Source organism: Apus apus, chromosome 5 (genome assembly GCF_020740795.1).
Source record: "Apus apus isolate bApuApu2 chromosome 5, bApuApu2.pri.cur, whole genome shotgun sequence".
Taxonomy (NCBI): domain Eukaryota; kingdom Metazoa; phylum Chordata; class Aves; order Apodiformes; family Apodidae; genus Apus; species Apus apus.
The window spans coordinates 14,953,446-14,974,210 of NC_067286.1; the positions used below are offsets into that span (position 1 = coordinate 14,953,446).

Sequence of the window (20,765 nt, forward strand, 5' to 3'; positions counted from 1 at the left end):
ATCATCAAACATTTTTTAATTTTAATTATTTTTATTTTAATACTTTTCTATCTCTTATTTTGGTAGCAGCTCTTGCTGTTCCGGGGGCGTTGAGGCCTGTGGGTCCCCTCTGAAGGGACAAAACCGGGGGGTTGCTCCCAAGTGCTCCCTGACACCCGCCCACGTCCCTCCCGCATTCCCGGCGGGCGTTGCCAGCTCGGCCCCAAGCTCCAAGCTCCGCTGCTGAGGGGACAGCGGCCCAGCAGAAATCCCGTCACAACCGAGGACTGTGTGTCAGGTTTCCTTCTCCAAATGGGCAGGGCTTGAAAAACGGTGCCTGGCTTCTAGGGATGTCACGGCTGGAGCAGCAATGCACTCCTGGCCGCAGGAATACCACCTGATAAAACAAGGCTCCCAGGAGCTATGCTGACCTTTGGAGTGGGCCAAGCAAAAAGCTCTATGTGTGCTCAAATATTTTTCCAAGCCTCTGGAAAAATTGTGCAAGAGCACCAGCTGACTGAAGACTCTTTTGGTGTATCGGCTGTCAGCTCTTTTCCTGTGTTACCTGAGATCCATCTGCTCCACATGGTGTCTCATAGAGACCTGGGCACTGAAAAGAAGCTTTTTTCCCCCTCTTCATTGCTATTACTTGACCACTCTTCACTTCTCGTCCCTCCAGGTTCCTGTGCTTTCCAGTCTCTCTTTCCGCCCTCGCTTTGTTTTTTCCATATCTGAAATTCCTTTTTGGGTGTAGCTATAAGCCATGTTGCAGCCTAGTGTAAAGATGCCCAGTGTGGCCTTAATTGAAGGGAATAACAGGACGATTAATTTGAGTGAGGCACTGAACCAGTTAACTCACAAGGCTTTTGTAGTTCTTGAACTACAGGAGATGTGAAGTTGTTTCTGCGGTGTTTGCTCTGGTATCGATGTGTGGCATCGCTCTGTGTGGGGTGCACATTCCTCCTCATCTCCCATGGCTTTATCTTGGCCATGGTCTGATTTAAACCCTTGTCCTGTATGAACTTCATCTTTCTCTCTCTTCCCCTTTTAACTCTGATCTCCATAAGACACTGCACTTTCTTCTGACTCAGACCTAGGTCACCTCTTCTGGCGACCACTCTCTTTATATTGTTACTTTATTTAAATTATCTGTTTAAGTATCTTTTAATTTTAAGATTTCCTAATCGGTCTCTTCACAGGCAGTGAGTAGCTCACCAATTTTTATTTTTTTTTCTTTCTAATTGTTGGCATTCTGGTACCCACTGTGGTACTGTCAAGAAGGATATGATGCCATTTGCTGGTAGTCCTATCTGCCACCCATCTCTGCTGTGGTTCTTTAATCAGAAGTTCCCTTGTCTGTCTTGAATTTCTTGAATCTCCACTGTGCCCTTCCTTGAGAGGCCTTTTAGTATGACTCAGATTCCTGTATAACAACAGTATTGACAGAGTGATGATTGTTGCTCTTTAGCTTTTATGTTTGCTTACTTTGCTCTGCATTAGGATTGGCAGGAATACTTGGCTAAATGCAGTCTTTATTCTGCTGACTGCAATCCTGAAGATGAGTGGAGAAAAACCTTCCCTGCGTCTAAAAGAGGAGTTACAACCAGGCGTTGCAGTTGTTTGTTGCCTGACACTTTTTTCGGAAACCTTTAACCACAGTTGTTACCTTTTCCTGTATATGACAAAGCTTTGATACCACACCCTTCAGCAGAGGAGATTTACGTTTGTGTTGGGCGAAATAATAGCACTGAGTAAATGTGTGCTGCAGACATTTTATAGAGCAGTAGCAAGCAGTGCTGAGCAGTGTCTGGATTCCCAGATGGCACCCGTGGCACTTAAACCCAGATCTAGCATATGTCACACATCAGCACAATGCCTTGATGTTGTCCAGTCTCTTTTTCTGGCAGCATATGGGTCTCTCCGTGCTGTGTATGTCTACAGCTCTATTCTCCTTGTATCTTAAATCACTTCCCAAATGGTGTTCACTCTTTGTAATCCTTGCACAGGTTTGCAAAGTGATGAACTGATCCAGACTAAGCTTACCAGGATTCCCAAGAACAGCTAATCCATCAGCGAGAAGGAACAACTTTTGTGCTTTTAAACCAAACTGGTATTTCTGTTAAATAAATACAAAGATAGAAAATGTTTCTTCCTCTTTTTGTAACTATGTGATCTGTGTGATTCTGCACATCTAATCTCAAATTTACTTTGAAATAATTGTAAAAATTTAAACCTCCTTCATCCTGGAAACCAAAATAACTCCTCTCAAATCTCCCAAGAACCTGTAATTTCTTCCTCTGAAAAAGTTCAGATCAATATATTCTTTTTGTGTACCTATTTATAAGACAGAACGTGGTTGAGGGGTTTTTTGTTGTGTTTTGTTTTTCTTTGGTGTGTGTTTTTTTTTTATTAAATATCTCCACATCAAGAAATTACTTGGGACTAGAACTGTTTAGAAAGGAATTAGAAAATATAAAACAGTATTCCACCAGAAAGTATCTTTGTTGCCAAGTTTTTAATCAGCCATACTCAACAACATTTTTTTTTTTCTCCAGCCATGCACACTTTGGGCATGTGACTAATCCTATTAACTTTGAGTTAAGTGTGTTTGAGTGTTTAAAGGATTAGAGTCTTAATTACAGGCCATCTGTAGAGGTCAAATATCAAAGGCGGTTCAGAGCTGGAGTTTTAGCCCTTTCTGAATGAGTCATATTGTGTTGAGTTTTTCTTTCCCCTTTTCATCCTTCATTATTTCTGCATTAAGTTAAACGGGTGTTCCAGTACGACCAACTGAGTCATCCTCATGTCAAACAGACAGGTCTCTAGATCTTAAGCTGTTTAGGCACTAGCAGAGCTGGCAGTATGTGTTCAAAAGAAGTCAAGGACTTAGAAAACACAGAATTGGACAAACCAAGTTTGTATAGCATTGTTAGAAATGAAATGTAGTGTTGATTTTGCATTCTAGTGTTAGAAACATAGTGTCGGGTTTGGTTCATATATATATATATACACATATATATACACTCTAGTGTTAGGAATATATAGTTTGTTTGAAAGAAGTGAGATATCTGCACATTCCAATTACACCAAGAGTGGTTTACGGCCCAAGAAACTGAGGGACTTAATTGGGCTCCATCTGGGGGATCTGAACATGGAGAAGGATTTATGGCCCAAGATAAGACTGAACAAAGCCGCTTCTATTTTGCTCCTCGGGGCAGGATGACACCAGTAGGGATAGATCATTTTGTTAATTGGGAAGACAGCCAAGGGGGCAAGAAAGGTCAAAATTTTACCTCAAAAGGTAAAAAGTAAACTGCTAGAATGGAATGTGTAAACAGGGGCGGGAAACTTACAGGATAATTTGAAGCGTCGGATAGGCTGTAAACCCTGGAGTACCCAGCCAGTGGGGAAACAGGGGAGAGAACTTTGCATCAGAAATAGGGAATATAAACCGTTACCCACCTTAGTATGGGTGTGCCTACTTGTTTAGGTCACCCATTCTTGCAAGAATGTAAATAAACTGTGCTTCGCTGAAGGATCTGTGTGGGCCTGCTCATTGGCACGACAGACGTTTCTCACAGCATGATGCCACCCTACTTTATCACTGCTACTGATTTTAATTATTGACCACTAGGGCTTTTTTTTTCCTAATGATATATTAAACAGAAAAGGAATACAAGAGTCTTAGGGTGACAATTGTATTGACAGTGTATAATTTAGACATCTAACTTAGGTGTCTAAGTTGTGACCTTTGGCTCCAAACAGGAGTATCAGAAAAAACAGTGATAGGAATTGTCTCCTTCCTCCCACCCTAAAAGCAAGGCCAAATATATTTAGATAATTTCTGATATATGCGTGTCCAATCTGCACTTGAAAACTCAAACCCAAGGCTGTCACACCTCACACTAATCTCTCACTGTTTTGTTTTTTTTTTTTTTTTAAATCAGCAGCGTGAGAAAGCTCTTTCTAACACTTACCCCAGATCTCTGTTGCCACTGAGCCTTTTCAGGGGATGAGATGAGTATATTGCCCTCTCCCGTAGAAATACAGTGCACATAATTAGAGCTCCCCTACTGCTTCTCCCATTTCTGTAGGATAAACCAATTCCTCTGATGGTTCCTCATAAAACCTGTAATTCTCTATTCTAGCCAAAGCAGAATACAATGCTCCAGCTGAAAACTTACTAGCCCCAGGCATAACAAAAGAACTGCTTCATTTGCCTGTCAAACAGTATTCCTTTTTATATATCCCCCAGTGCTATTTGTCTTTTTGTTTGTTTGTTTGTTTTTTTGCAGTGGCTTGGCTGACTCTTGTTTGCTGACCACCAAGTTTGTTTATACAGCGATGGTATCAGACCGGTAGTTCCACAACCTGCTTTTGTGTTGTTGGTAATTCTGCAGAGAGTGAAAGCATGTCCTTCAAATCACTTTTCCCTGGCTGTCATTTGTCAGGTTCATTGAGATCCTAGCCCTACCCTCCAACACTTCCCGCCCCTCCCAGTCAGTGGGTTAGGTAAGCAAGTTTTCTATTCTGCTATCCAAATTATTTAATGAAAATATCAAATTGGTGCTAGAAAGATACTCCTGCAGAATTCTGCTTGATGTGTCCAGCCAAGTTAAGAACATACGCTTGCTATTCTCTGGGTCCAGTTTACACCCAGCTATGAACTCCTCCACCCACGTTTTTCTGTGACTTGCTTGTGAGACAGATGGTCATGTGAGACCAGGTGAGAAGTCTTTCTGAAACCAAGGTATCTGACACCTGTGGCTTTTCTGCTATACACAGGAGTAGTTACCTAATCAGAGCTGGAAATGAACCTGTTTAACATGATTTATTCTGGGCAAAGTAATCTCACTGATACTAATTTCTATGTACTTAAAAGTGTCAACAGAGGGAGAGGTTTAACTCAAGCAGCTCATTGTTCAGTAGCTCAGATGGTCACAGAAATGCACACTAGACTGACTAAATTCATAAAATGTCAATTTCTTTGTACATTATCTAAAATTATCAGTAATCTAAACCCCATATATTTCAAATCCAGAGCAATGACAAAATATCACTTTTACACAGGGGACAGAAACAAACACAAGATGCCAGGGAATAAACTTCCCTAGTCTTTAAAAGTGATTTCAAGTAACTGCCTTGGATTTTTCAGGACCATTTTCAGCTTCATGCTTTAAATCAGGCTATGAAACTTTCTGGTCCACGGAACAGATCAAATACAGTTGCACCCCACTGACCAGCTCGCCGTGGAGCACTCTGTGACTGCCTGTCAGCACTCAGTGTACCCTAAAGTCAAGAGGTGAACTCATTACGAAGGTGAAGAAATGAGCCCTGTGGATCACCTGTGAAATCAGGACACTACTGATGAAAACACTAACATCTTCACAGAAAAACCCCACTACACAAACAAGAAGTAAGTCTGCCAGAAAGTGAGGATATGATTCTGAATAACAGCAGCTGGTGGAATAGTTATATTTGCAAAGTGTTCTCTTAACCAGCAAAGAAAGAAGATTAAGAATGGGGGGAAAATGACAATACTTATATTTAATTTAGCTGTTTAGCTTATTCAACAGTTTAGTTACCTAAAGTATCTAGACAGTGCCCGTTGCTTAAACATGCCAAAAATCCAAAGATACAATATATGAGAACTAAACAAAAAACAGCTCTTATAATACAGGTATAAGGATATATAGTCAGTAGGTCAAACTATTTAAATGAGCAATAGATGAATAAGAATGATGAAAATAAGATGCAAATAAAGGATTGTTTTATAAAAATAACTACCCTTCCAAAGTTGCTAAAAAGGCAATGAAAAAACCCCCACCATTACAGTAAATGTGAAGAAAACAGCATTTAAACATTGAGGAGCAGCCCTGGTGCCCAGACATGGGAGAGTTAAGAACTCAGACAACACATGTAGGACAGACTGCAAAGCAATGAGGGCTTTCCTCCATGGCAGGATTAGGCTGATTTAGATGCTGGAGAAACAGGAACCTCTCCACGAAGAGCATCCCAGATAAGAAAACCCCAGTTCAGCAGATCCATCACTGCGTGCTGGCAAGCTCTTTGCCTCAGAAGCTACTCTGAACTAACCCCCTGTCTGCATTTCATCTGAGCTCCCAAGTAAGAGGCCAAGTATTTGCACAGAATATAAACTCTCAGCTGGTATTTCAGGCGCATAAAAAGCAATAGTTAGCACTGTTGAGCAGCGGTGAGTGCACACGTGTACATCTAGAGATATATGCGTGCCTGCTGGCCAGATTTGACTCGTCTACTTTGACTCAGCGTCCTTCTCCGTCCCCACCTGGCAGGGTGGGTGACACCCCAGGAGGACGCAGCGCGGGGCCCCTGCCGGCTGCTGGCGTGACTGGCGACAGGCGTCTGCTCTTCCTAACGGGGAGCAGAGAAGGAAACAGGCTACAAGAACGGACACAGTGGCAGCCGAGGAGCCGAGGCGCTGCCCCACGGGGGAGACGGGGCCTCTCCCGCGGCACTGTCACGCCGCGCCGGGTGCGTGGCAGCAGGTGGCGGTCTTGTCTTGAGCACAGGAGCAGCTGGAGCCCGCGCTGCGGAACCGCACGTTCAGACAAGCCCCCGCGACCCTGCCCTGGTGCCAGCCGGTCCGCCCGCCCTGCTGTGCACAGCCTGCTGCGCTGAACGGCCCCTCCGGGGGGAGATCCTCCCGCAGGGCGCTCCCGAGAGGTAAGGAGACAAAAAAGAGCACACCGAAGGTTTCTCTGTTTTTTACTGAAAGTACTGGAAGCTCTTCATGGCGGTATGTGCCTGCGAAGCTGGGAATTTGTGTTTGCCACATGCGGCTGCAGAGGGCTGCAGCAGCTGCAGCAGGTCGAATGAATCGTACGTTTTCTCATATTGCTCTGGTGCCAGAGCATCTTCTTTTCAAACAGAGAAGTATTTGGATTTGTTTCCCAAGCAGTGCTGAAAGCCTGATTTGAAGATCTACTTCATTTTTGGGGGCTATGGCATTTCTGAAAGTTCAACTCCCAGATGGTTTTACAGATCTCTACTATGTTGTACAGGAGGGGGGGAAATAGTATTAAAAAACCAAAACCAAAACCAACAACAAAAAAAAGCTGCCAAATTAAAAGAACTTGAAACGAGTGGTTTCTTGAAACTCAGCTCCTATACCAATTGCAGCTCTTCATCTCCTCTTTTCCCTGCCTTGAAGAAACTCATGCCCAGATCACCAAGTATCCCTGCCCTGCATTCCAAGATTAACAAATCCAGTCTCTTTTGCATGTGATCAGGGAACAAGCTCCAGAATCAAGAGCACAAATACCTTGCACTTGTCTATCAGATCAGAGTGTCATCTTGAGCGTTTCTTTGCTTCTGTTTGGCTAATGTAGCAAAGTTCAATGCAAAACCACACAGGAAGGGAAGTTTCTTTTAAGCTGATTTCACACATACCTTCTCTCACAGACTAAGTCCTTTCATGTGTACGAAGATGGAGATGTGTGTGGTCATGTAGCCAGGAGCTGAGGGTCACCCAGTGCCTTCACTGCCTGGGTGCTGTCCCTAAACATGGCACGCAGACCTGGATTCTGACAGCAGTGTCCATCAACAGACCCAAACAAATCAAGTCCAGGGATCCTCCAGCAGTAGCAGGAGATGGGGACCAGAGAAAAGACTTGAAACAATTCTGCAACATAGGTCCAAGGTTTACCCAGCAGATGGGGCTGAGGACAAAGCTACAGCAGAAGTCCAAGGTCCACCTAGGGGACAAGGCTAGAAGCAAGCTACCTCCAGTATAGAGCTAGGAGTCAGGGTTGGAGAACAGCTGCCTAGAACATAGGTCTGTGATCCACCCAGGAGGCAGCCCTTGGTTTTCCAGACCCAGGTACCATCAAGAAGCTGTATTTACCATTCCTTTTCCCCTTCTTGTTGTTTCTTGATGATTTCACACTTGTACATTGCCATTCATAACTCATCCATACTAACCTTAATACACCTATGGTTGTACCACTGCATTACAGGAGAAGTCATTACCTGGTGGCCAAGCTGTAGACAATTCAATGCAAACTAAGTCTTCAGTCATCATCAGGAAGATAATCAAGAGCTAGTGTAGACTGAAAACATCAGGGTAAGATGTTACCTGTGAGAAACAGAATGTAGCAAATGGGCTGCTGCCTCCTACGTGAGCTCCATCTTTTGAGTGCAGCCCCCATGTTGAGCACTTCACAGTAGTGTAATTTCACATGCAATTTTCTCAGCATGGTCCTCTGCAGTGATAAGCTGTATTTACCATGCAGTTAGCATAGTCAAAAGTCAGGAGTGTTATATTTAAAATTAATAAAATAAATTCTTCATTATCATCTTCTGATAAGTCTGGCTTTGTGCAGTGGGCTGAGCCTCCGTGCATGATTGTGGACTTAGAAATAAAGAACATAAGGTCATTTGTTGCAATGTTGTTTCAGCTAAGCAAACAGAAGGGTATATTCCTTCCAATACATTTCATCAAACTGTTTGGCTTCATGTATTTTAGCTTTTATGCAATTGCTTATTAGCTAAACTTATTTCAACTTCCATTCTGCAGATTTATCTCACATTTCCAAGAAGGTTGTAATTTGTGGATCATATTGTACTCACTGGGTGTAACTCTGAGAAATAAAAAATGTGCAGCATTGAAATGAATGATAATATAATTTCTGACGTTCCTTCGACAAAACTATCTTATTAACAGTTTTACATCGAAACAAACCACCATTTTATCCCTGGCACAAAAATTTATGGGGAAAGTAATCCATTTCTTCTGAGCATACCTTAGTAAATCTCATTCCATTCCAATAAATGAGCAGTGCAAAGAGGATTGGAGCTTACCATGAAGTACTGAAATAAAGGTCAGATTTGTAGCAAGCATAAATCAACATTCTTGCATGGCTTAAGTGTATTTATGCCCATTTATACTAGGGAAGAATCTGGCTCATTACCACTGGATGAACTACAAATAGAGCATCAAGCAGGAGTTTTGAGTTTTAACACTTGTTTCCTTGACTTGTTAGCTTAAATCAGATTCTAAGTATTTTGAAGACTTTCTGTTCACCATAACTTTGGAGGGAGTTGATTTGGATGTTGGTTATATTCCCTCCCTTGAAAGGAAACTTTTCAAATAAGGTCTCTACGGCACCATCAAACAGCTTGAATTGTTGTCAGCTTTTCCAATCCATACATTTCAGGTTTTGAAATGTAGCCTTTAGGGCAATATAAACAACAAAATCAGTTGATTGTCCAAGGCTGCGATGATTTGGTGGTGCTCAGCAGGAGATGATTTGGTGTTATATAGACTCATTCCCCTTCAAAGCACTGTCCTCCAGATTGTGCCGTGTGAGTATTTGAAAAGGATGCAGCACACAGAAATTGAGCAGGGTGCAGTACAGGGAGGAGCAAGTCCATGCTAGGGTCTGTGGCAGAATTGCAGAAGAGTCTGATTAATCATTTCATAGGGTTTTATATTTGACATGGTTGCATCAAGCTTTTCTTGGAGGAGGCATCCCACATGTGTTTGTGGATGGCCTAAGCCAATGCAGCTGCTGAGAGAATAAACCTCTGCTCTGTCTGCATAGCTGGCTTTTCCATTGCCCCTTATTTGTGCTGGCATCAGGACTTGTACAATTGCACAATGAAGCCAACCAGGATCCATTCAACTGGAAGCAAACCTAACAACAACAACAACAAGAAGTTAGTTCCTCTAAGGCCACAACTTTCAGCAGCACATCCAGATTTTTTTTCATGGGACTATGCTCTCCTTGTGGGCTGGAGAAGGAGGTCACTGCTTCGCAGAAGGTCACCTACCTGCTGTTTTCCCTCTTAGATGGGCTCAAGTGCAGCTGGGACAATTGTCCCAAAACACTGACTGCTTGGCCCTCAGCAGGACTGGAAGGAGGAGGGGGAGGGACACACAGGAGAGAAAGGTGGGCAATGGGGAATGTCCCTGTTGGACAAAAACTGGGGAGATAATAGATCAAGCCCTTCACCCACGGGATCTCTGCCTTGAGACCAGCCAGGCTCTGGCACAGTCAGATCTGGTTTGTGAAATGCAAAAACTGTGCACAGTTTTTTTCCCCCCTGGGTATCAATTGATTAATAATGAATGCTTTCATGCTCTGCCATTTTCTCAATTTCCTTTGCTGTTACTAAAGTTGTCTGAATTAGAGAGGTTTTCTGTTCTTGGCTTGGTGTCTGTAGCCAGATCTTCCAGCAAGGTCAAACTCCTGTGTATCATTCACTACCACAGAAAGTGAAAAATACCAGTGTTTACTGCATATTGCTAAGAAGAGTAGAAAAAACCTCTGAAAAAAATAACATATTAGAAAAAAAAAAAAGTCTTTTTTAACTATCAAATGTGTTCAAAAGTATTTTTACTAAAGCATTTGAAAACATGCATATTTAGGAGCCTAGTTGTGGAATTGTGCTATTATACAGAAATTTCAAGGCAGGTCTATGGCTGGAAGGGGAACTGTGTGGAGAAGCAGCAGACACTGCAGGAAGCTCTGTTGATGAGCAAGCAGGAACACCCTTTTGGGGGATCCCCTGCCCACCTGATCTGTTTTTTATATGAATCACAAAGCAGAGGCCACATCCACTTACAGATGTCAAATGTCTCTTAGCATTTCCCACAATCACAAGTCTTTTAGCCCTCATGTCTGTCTTAGCTAAATGCTGTTCTTACTAATTCCGTTTCCCTTGTATAAATTCTCTGGAAGTTTTCAGTTCAGTTAGTTAAATAAACCATAATTTCCTGCCTCAAATGTCAACTGTTGTGGCTCAAGGTTCCCTAAGGGTCTTGCTGCCTTTAGATCAGCTGCTTCACAATCTGAGCACATTCTCCTCCTGCTTTAAAGCATTTCTTTGCTTTTTTACATGAGGACTTCCCCTGCACAGGAAATCCAGGCTTTAACAGTAAAGATAATAGGCAAGTCATTTTCTTTAGCATCAGAGGGATTGCAGGAAGCAGTGGAACTATGGCACTGAATTGTACGTTCAGCAAGATTCAGTTTATGGCACTCAAAGGAGACATCCTTTGGCTGGGCTTTCAAATGGTAGAGGGATATTACAAAGTTATGAATTAAGACTTGTACTCTCTTATTGGTAGTCAGAGGCTTCCACCATGTTACAGTATCATTTTTGGCCTGTATTCCCAGGCTGCCTCCCTGCGTGGATTTCTGCATTTCGGTAAACAACCCCAAAAGCTCCTGAAAGTACCTTTGGACTTTCCTCTACAGGTGAGGAGGTCAGAACTCCTTTATCAGGCAACTTGCTGATCCAACAACAAGGTGCAAATAGCTACAGAATTTGAGCTTGCAATTATAAGTTTAACTCTGTCCTTAGTATCAGCATGCAAGAGATGGAGAACTGATACCTTCCTTTCTGGTAAGTACTGTCCCTGGTAACAGTCTTGTATACATTGCAAATGCTGCTCAGCATTCTCTTAATAAATAAAGGTGCTGCTGCCTTTGAGCAGTAGAACAGAGGATTTTGATCACTCTTGGGTCCAGTGCTAGAGAAACACAGTGTCTGACATAGACTTTTCACTCTTCAGAAACTTTCTGATTTACTTGTTCAGTAGTGCATGGTTTAGCTGGTCTGCAGGTCCCGTCCCACCAGCCAGTCTCCCTGTCTCCATTCAGATCCACACAACATTTCTACTGGGAGCAAAGGCCACATGTTTGTTTGCTTGTTTTGAAATATGATTCGAGCAGGTGGCATTGGTCAGCACGCTGATGGTGACTCGTACCTAATGCAACAGTAATACTGCACTCCAGAAAGAAGAATATCTCTTTTTGAAACAGAGGAGTGTTTGACTCTTGGTAATTTTCCAAATGTGCAGATATATGAAGATCTCAGGCAAAAGCTCTCCCATGGAAGCACCTGCAGAGCGCTTAGGCCCCCAGCTATAAAGCTCAGCAGCTCTTCACCTTTGTGGTAAGGTAAGAAGGTCTCTTGCCCTCAGAGAAATCACCAGCCTTGGGTGTTTTAAGAATGGCCTCTACCTGCTACTTACCCCCAGGTCCTTTCTGTGTGAATGGCTTTTGTGACAAGCATAGCGCAGACAAATTGTGATGGCTTGTTTATACAGTCACACATTCAAAATTAAAGGTCAACTCCCAAGGTCCTTAGTGAGGCAAAGCTCTTAGCCAAGTGTGTGTTTCACAACCTGTCCACATTGGGTAACAAGTTTGTTGGTGGGAGATCTCACTGATTTCTCTAGCTATCTGAATAATACCCAGCTTAAATCCCATCATTGCCAAGACTCCTGTCAGGTGCCAGAAACACAACTTCCTGATGTCTGCTCAATATAAACTCATGTCCCAAAATGTTTCCAAAGCCTACTCAAAAGAGCAAGCCATCGAGTCTTCCAATTTATGCTTTTTGAACCCAAACCAGCAAGAACCTCCTGATGTGCAGTGCAGAGAATTTTAACAGGGCTGGGGAGCTCTCTGGTGCTGGCCATGCCCTCTCTTGCACTGCTCAGCAGTGTCAGCAGGGAAGGGACTTGTTGCCCTTTCTTTGCTGACCTCTAGAAGAATTTGTTTTTTCCTACCTCTCCCTAGTTGTCTTCAATTTTATGTCAACTCCTGGCAGTTGTCATATAAGACATCAGCTGCCGTGATATTTAAGAAAACAACCCAGTAACAGCAGCATCTTTCTTTCCAGATTTGAGTGTTTACAGGCTGCGTCTTGAACCTTCCATGTCAAAAAACCCCACCAAAACCCACTTAGAAGCCCTATCACTTCTGCAGTATAGAGGAAAAGATATGAGGCACGTGTGTGTATGTACAAGCTTACACTGCTGTATAAATCAACATTATCAAGTCAAAATTTGGTACCAGTTTTACTGGCATTTAAGTTCAAAACGCTATGATTTGGGAGCCTCTGCTTGAGAAGTACCCGTAAATACTGAGGGAAAAGATTCATCTTTATTTGGAACAAAAGGAAAAGTTTACAACCTGGCTTTGTGGCGCAGAAATCTGATTCTGGAGCTAAAACTGGGGTAAGGAATTGGTATTGACATCTGTTCTTAATCCTCTATTAACCTGAAATTTGGGGGACAAACCTCTTTCAACCAAACTGGGCCATGTTCAAGCCTTTACTGATAATGCCCAGGGGAACTTCACAACTCTGAGAGTTAATGAGAACAACTTATGCCTCTGAGGAGTTTGACCAGCTGCCAAATTGATATGTCTGTGTATCCCATCACTGACTGTTATGTCTCATTTAGATGGTTGTTGGTTTCTCATTTATTTATTTATTTTTATTTTATTTTTTATTTTTAATCTCTGTTAAATTGATTTTTGGCCAGTTTGTTTGGCAATCTTGCTGAAGCATCGCTAAGTGGACAGGAGACAGGAAAAATGCTAAGCAACCTGATGTAAAAAGACTGGAGCAAAGAAAGTGTATTTGTTTTTCCCTGTTTAAACACAATTTACCAGCTGGGAAGCTGTCTTTCAGGTTATACTGCAGTTCCATTAAACTAATCTAGAGCACAAATACATCACACAATGTGGTCTTACATCCATGGTCCATGCAAATAACCCTGCATGCAGGAAGTTATATAGCAGGAATAGCTTAGGAGACAGTCACTGTAGACACAGATGGGAACAAAGGGCTGTTTATCAGAAAGGCTACATTTTTGCTGCATGAGAGGGACTCCATCGACCTGTTACAGCTGCTCTGAGAACCTGTGGGATCCCTGGAGCACTGGTAGAGCCAGGACTGGAAGCAAGATGAACACAGACGTGAGGAAAGTGCCAGTAAAGAGGGACTGGAGAAAGGAGGACATCACCCAGACATTTGCAGTATTGCATGAATGTCAGATTTGTGACACAAGCATAGAATTGAAGACCCTAGATATAAAATTAAGACCCTAAAGACAGGCAGCTAAAAAAAACCAAAGTAGTGGATCATGACAGATACTGCATTGCTCACTTCTTGAGTTACAGAGCCTGGCCCTTCTCATGATATTTGTCCTGCCACACTGGTGGGCTGCCAGACACTGTTGGCCCATTGGCCTCCCCTCCATCAGCCAAGAAATTTCTGCCTCTGCCCCAGTGATGGGGAGAATGGTGACTATGAGAGAGGAATGAAAAACAGGCTACCTGCTGTTGATTTTAACCAGGTAGGCACCACTTGGAAAAACTGAATGAAGACCATTAATGGCAGAGATCTCCACTGCATCCCAACCCCACTGGCTAGCATCCTTCCATCTTATAAATATTGCCTTTTCTTGCAGAAACCCAGACCCTTTATGCTTTTCCTACAAAAGCCTCTTATTTTCCTGACCTGAGAAAGGGAATATGCCAAGCAGAACAGTCTAAGTTGTGTCATTAGGTGGGATAATGCAACCTGAACCTTCACTTGCCAGTCATGAAACTGCTCCTACTTGGAATATCAGAAAGTAGCTTCTGAGGGAGCAAGTCCCATTATTTTGCCCTACTTTGGCTTTTCCTATGTCTGCTTTGACACATGTGCAAGATTAATCACCTCCACTCCCACTATTTCAGCCTTTCCCTGACTTCATCCAGCCTTATCCTCACCTCTTATATATAAGTCTATAAGTCTATTCCGACCTCTTGACCCAATTCCCTGGCTTGCTGGCTGCTGCCCTGACCCAGCCAGGCCACCTCTTCCACTCAGTTACTCAGAGAAGAGCAGCAGAGGGTGAGCTAAACATTGGTTCTGTACCTGCCAGCCAAGCTGGAAAGGCCCCAGGCTGCTCTCAGATCTGTTCCCAGGGCTCCCAGGACTCGCAGAACTCTCCACGGGCCCCTGCTCAGAGTGTCCACATGTCTTGGAACCCCCCTTGTGTAACAGCCACAGTTTCAAGAGCTTAGGTGAGGTTACTTTCGCCAGCATTGAATTAGTAGCTCTTCTTCAGAGGTGTTTTATACCTGATGGTCTGAAAATTTTAAGGATACAAATGGCCACTGCCACGTATTGGAAAGGAGAGGATTTTTACTTTGTTTTGTAAGATTTATTTCCAGGCTTGCAACTCTGCAAGGAAAAAAATCATCGAAATCGCATCGTTCTGATTCCCGTCACACCCTTTTCTTTTCTGTCTTGATTTCAGAGGCTGCTATTTTAATAACTGTTTGCAGTTGAAATGAATGCCATGCAATACTGAAAAGGCTGAAATCCTAGCTTTCCCAAGGGAAAACATTTCCCCACCCATCCTGATGGGACGGGGCAGCGTTCAGCCATGTGTCTGTTCAGCAGTTCAGGATGGCTTTTGGATGTGCTGTTTTCATCTTGTCTCCTTCCCCATGTTACTGTGGACTTCGTAATTCACAACCACAGCAGGTTTACATGCCTCCAAATCCACGTATCTGCCCAGGTGTAGGGACCTCAAAGAGCTGAGGGTTAGGGGAATGTGGTGGTTAGACACTGCTGTATGTTATTGTGGTCTATTTTTAGCAGCTGTGGTCACTGTGTATTGCAGCCTAGAGTCACCTCTGAACTTACAGTCACAAAAATGAAGCTGAAAAACAAATTAATTGGATCTGCAGACTGGCCAAAACCGAATCTTGTCTCAATATTTATAGAACAAATAAACATAAACAACTGTAAAAATGTCTTTCTGTTCGTTTTGCTCAAACATAGACCTCCTCTGCTGCTGATCTTTTGGCTGTATAGGAAGTGTCCCAGCGACCATGCTGTGAATAAATGTTGCTGGGACTTTGTGGTTTTTTTAGGTCAGTGCCACAAAAATGTTATGGCTATTAGCAATTGCAAGGACTGTAGGCCAGGTTTTGCACTTATTCTTTTGGGCCTGAACCTTTTTTCCACTCATACAATTTTTACTTTAGTGTACCTGTGCTGAAATGAGTTGCTCAAGCGAAGTTGCTCCTGATTTGTATTGGTGGAAGTCAGAAGAGCATCACCCAAACTGACATCTTTCTCTAGTTGGTGAAGTGATGTGATTTCTCATCTCATACAGGTTGCTTTGTTAGCTTTGTTCTCCGCAGTCTGTGAATGCAGAGGGGCTTTTCCACATGTCTGCTATTTGATTTTATGTTTTCTCATGCCCAGTCTGTCTGACTGCCTTTGCTTTTCAGTCACTGTTCCTCAAAATGGCCCCACAACCATTTTTTGCCACCTCAGAGGAAAGGCACAATTGCATTAGTGTACTTTTCTCATATATGTAGTTGAATGGGAGATTATTTAAATATCTTAAACACTCTTCTAATTGGAATAATTACATGCTAGGAATGGGAATGTGAGGAGAATTTATATTCAGACTACTGAATTCCAGTGAATGAGTAATCAACACTCCATCACTTCCTAGAAGGTTAAATAATTTTTTAAGCAAATGCTTGCCATAAAAACACCATTTGACTGCTTTAAACAAACAAATAAACAAACAAACAGAAACCAAAGAACGGGTATTTCTGGTGATCTTTAGATCATGTGAAAGCTTTGTGGACCCCTTGACAAAGGAGTAGCTGACTCAAAATGCTGGTGGCTGGCTGGCATCTCAGGGTTGCCCCACCAGAACCCTGCTTCTCCTCCCCTTGAGCTATCCTGGCCCTGGTGTCAACACCAGTGCTTGAAAGCCCATGCTCTGAGCCAGATGAAGGGGTGATCTGGGTTAAAAAATAATCCAGCTTGTCTCTGTGTGTGCATGTTTGAAAACAGGCTCAATTCCCCATGTGATTCATGGAAAGGCTGTACCAAGGTCTGTGCTGGCACGAGGGCATGCAGGAGCAAGGGGGGAATGGAGCAATGCCAGGAGCCAGCAAGGAAAATGTTGCTAATTGATACTGCCACCAAATATTGTATCTTCTGAAGCCACTGACTTAGACCAGAGCAGCTGAAGTCCGTATTTTAGCAAGGTTGTCCCATCTTTACATCTTTGCTTGCAGCCTTATTCTTATCAACAGCTTGATCGTCCTCTTGGTCAGTTTATTACTATAAAGTCAATTATGTGCAGTCATACAAAAGTCAGGGTGTAGTGGTCTAATCTAATCTAATCTAATCTAATCTAATCTAATCATTTTTGTATACAAAATCTCATTTTCCTGTCATCATATTTGCAATAATTACATCAACACTTTTGATCATTTAACTAAAAATGTCTTTAGGCAGTTCTGAGTGATTCAGCTTTTTTGCCACTACTCTCTTTTGCATCCTCCAGACCTATGATTTTCTTTTTATTGTTTCTTTCCTGCAAATGATTTCTGTAATTAGTTTCATTTGGCTTAATCTGAAGCCCGTGGAGGTGAATACACAGACTCTGATTAATTTGAAAGGCTGCAGATCAGACCTTCTGTAAATGCTTGAATATGCATGGATCAAAGTTGTGAAATGAGGAATACCTATTTTACTGTGTGTTTTTATTGTTCTTTCAGGTAGCTTCATCAAACTAATGATAATGATGCAGACACACAAACTCTTGCAGGCATAAAAATGGAAAGTAAAAGGCTAAGCTACATTTATCACAATAGTATTTAGAAATGCCAACTGCAGAGCAGGTTGCACTGTGCCTCACTCAGGCACCCAGCAAGAGATGCACAGTGCCAGACAAACAGGCAGTTTGTGTTGAATTGAGACTTAAATCCAGATAATGTAAGTGCAGCTTTAGTGCCTGTCCCCCTCCCCACTCCCAGCTATGCCTCCTGTTCTGCTGAGCCACAACAACACATGTACCTGTACAAGTGCAATATTACCTAATAATTTCCTTGTCTGATAATGTTACAGAAGGCAGAACATTAATCCAAAAGGAAAGGCTGACTCTTGGATGTTTCTGTCATCCCCAGTGCTGTTTGCTTGCACAGCAGCAATTATGGAGTCTGCCATTGACAGCAATCAATAAGTTGCAGAATCATAGAATCATGGACTGGTTTGGGTTGGAAGGGACCTTAAAGATCAGCTAGTTCCAACCCCCTGCATGGGCAGGGACACCTCCCACTAGACCAGGTTGCTCAAAGCACCATCTAACCTGGCCTTGAACACCTCCAGGGCCAAAATGTTTCCAGTGTTCCCCTGAGAAGACTCTTTCCAAGAGATCATGCTTACATGTCTCACAAGGCTCAAAGTTTCCCAGTCCTTTTGCCATGCTGCTTTTCAGTGTCATCAGGTGCACTGCAATGTCCAGCCTTGCAGGAGAGGCTTGAACTGAAGGGATTTTTGCTGCCCAGTTTATATGGTCCTGCTAGAAAGCAGCCATTTGTGACTGACTGCAGTAAAAACCTAAAAATTACAGCTCCAGTTGAAGAAAGTCCTTCTTCCCATTAATTACTCAACCCAAAACATTAGTGTTAATGCACTGTCCCTGCTGGAAAATATACCACGCTCTCACATAACTAAAAAGTAAGCCTTAACTGCTAAAAAAGCTGTATTTTTTCACAGCAGAAGCATCAACCCACATGGGATGAAAAGCAGGCACTTAGCAGTGTACCCTGAAGTCAGCAGTTCTGGACAGGCACATGAGCTGATCTCAACATGTTTACTTCACAGCAAAACCACATTGTCCTCTTCTGACTGTTTCCATCTCCAGAAAACAAATTAACATTTTAAAAAGTAAAAAAAAGCAGTTTTAAAAAGTAAAAAAAGATTAAAATTTAAAACCTATTTTTAGCAATGAAGATAAGTTTCAAATCTCATCTTTAAGCTTCTCATACATTTGTAATTTGCCTCTTGATCTAAATCCAGGTTCAGTTATTTATGCTGGATTTATTGCCCATTATGCTTTGGCCACTTGCTGACCCTGTCTCAGAGGCTACATGAACTCTGGTGACAAATGGACATCAGGACAAATCCTGACAGTGCAGAGAAGCACTTTGGACTTCTCCTAAAGGGTATGCTGATTTTCATTATCTTCTATTTGTATTTCTTTTTGCCCTGTGGATAAAAGATTAGGAGAAAGCCAGCTTAGCTCTGTGCTTAGCAGAAATACAACTGCATGGACACATTACTTCCCTGACCAATAAGAGTGACTTTGGAGTGCAGTGTAACCTGCTTTCTGAAAAATTGTCTTAGACTTCAGATCCTAAATGCTGCCTAACTCTCAACTACCAAAATAGGGATCTTTAAATGACTTACCTCCAACAGCTGGTTAGTATTAGGGAAAGTAATTTGTAGGCACCATCTTGATCTTCCTCTGCAAAATAGTTTTTCTTCTTTAGCTAAAAATGTTCAATAATTAAAATAAAAATTCTAGTTTAACCATTTCAGTCTTGCAGAAGACAAGGCACAGGACAAGCAAAAGGGCAACTGAGATGACAGAGCTTGGATATGGTCCAGTGAGCAAGGTACAACTGTTGTGTTCTTTCCTAACACGGGAGGTGCTTGTTACAAAGCAATCCTCTGGTAAGGCAGTTGGAGACAGCCACCCCAAGAAGGAAGCCACCAGTAACCAGATCTCCATGTTTCTCAGGGCTTGAAATTGTTTTCCAAAGACATCAGTTAACATCAGCTTTGCCTACTTCTTATCACATTTCAAATGTTCCTCAGTATTTCACCCACAGGGAAATGTCTGAAGCTTGGACATTTGTAAGGTATACCTCTGGAGGAGCTGAAAAAAGTCCCAAATGAGCTTAAAGTATTTCCATACTTGCATGAACAAAAAATAATGATTGAATTACCTCACATCCCCATGTTCCTTGGGCAGAGCCTTTCCAGGGGCAAGTGTGAGCTTGCTGCCCTTCCTCTACTTGATGCCCCAGAAGTGTGAGGTGGGCTGGGAGGCAGCCTAACAGCCTCGTTGTGCCAGCCTGGTGCTACTGCACTGCTGCTTGGCCTGAAACCTCCTCTTGCCTTCACTCTCTGCTCTTGGCAGCTGTGCTAAAACCTCAGTGCACCAGGTGGAAAGGACTGGCACCAGTGCCAGCATCTCCCTTTCCCATCAGGAGACTCATGCCCTCTATTTGCAACATTTGTCCTTCCTGTGCAAATGTGGGAACCACAAATGCTGAAGTACTTTGAAGTTTAATGGCTCAGCAGCATACTGAAAAGTTAAAAAAAAACACTGAGGGTGGCAAGAGAAAAATCATTGTCTTTGAGGCTGCTATCACAGATATTTCTGGTAAAGAAATGCTGGCCCGAATTCAAGGCTATGTCTTCCAGCTCAGCAGCTTAAACAGGTGAAGCACAGGGACAGCGTGGCTGAAAAAGGAGCTCCTCCTGAGTTCCTGTACTGCAGTATTTAGGACATCCATGGACAAAAAGTGTTATTTGGTAAGAGGGCAATGCTAGCAGCTATCTTAAGTTACTCTCTGGTCTCTCCTTTCCCGACATGTTGGCACACTGGTAGTTTCTGAGAGAAGCCAGACATGGATCCTGCCTCACTTCTCTTTTCCAAACACGCTTCTGGTTAGAATGAGCAACAAGTGTCCCCACGAGCAGCTGCACGTGTGCATGTCTGTCTGCATTTGCTTGCTCAGAACTGCCACGATGCAGTCCTGGCTGGAGGAGACTGAAGCAACCCTGCTGGGAGCAGAAGTTCCCAGGCTGGAGCACAGCATGACCAGCAATGCTGAACTGCACTGCTGGCAAAGTGCCTGGGGCCTGACAGCATGCCTAGGGAAAGAGAAAACCCTAAGGGAGAGAACACAAAACAGACCAAAAATAAATGCAAGTGAAAGGGGCCTGCAAAGGCTCCCTTACATGGGCTGGTAGCTGCTGGCTCATGCCCTTGGTTCAAGGGTTCCTGAGGGCACCAAGGGCTCAGAAAGCTCTTTTCACCACTGACTTCGTCCTCTCCAACACTCCGTGACCACCTCATATAGGTTCTCACCTGCCCTGGAGTTGGTGTGTTGGCGTTGGACGAG

The 20,765-nt window shown here is 43.0% G+C and overlaps 1 protein-coding gene and 1 long non-coding RNA gene across 4 annotated transcripts in view; one reads left to right on the forward strand and one right to left on the reverse strand.

The window, feature by feature from the left end:
• The window catches only part of TMEM86A (transmembrane protein 86A), a 526,280-nt gene that overhangs the window by 466,048 nt on the left and 39,467 nt on the right, over window positions 1-20,765 (forward strand). The window lies entirely within an intron of this gene.
• On the reverse strand, window positions 5,501-19,706 carry LOC127385974 (uncharacterized). Of its 2 annotated transcripts, XR_007889787.1 has the most exons (3): window positions 19,581-19,706; window positions 19,039-19,121; window positions 5,501-9,656 (listed from the first exon to the last, which is right to left on the reverse strand). It is a non-coding gene; the product is annotated as an uncharacterized LOC127385974 (long non-coding RNA). The 2 variants fall into 2 exon arrangements; XR_007889786.1 differs by lacking the exon at window positions 19,581-19,706 and having other exon boundaries at window positions 19,039-19,208.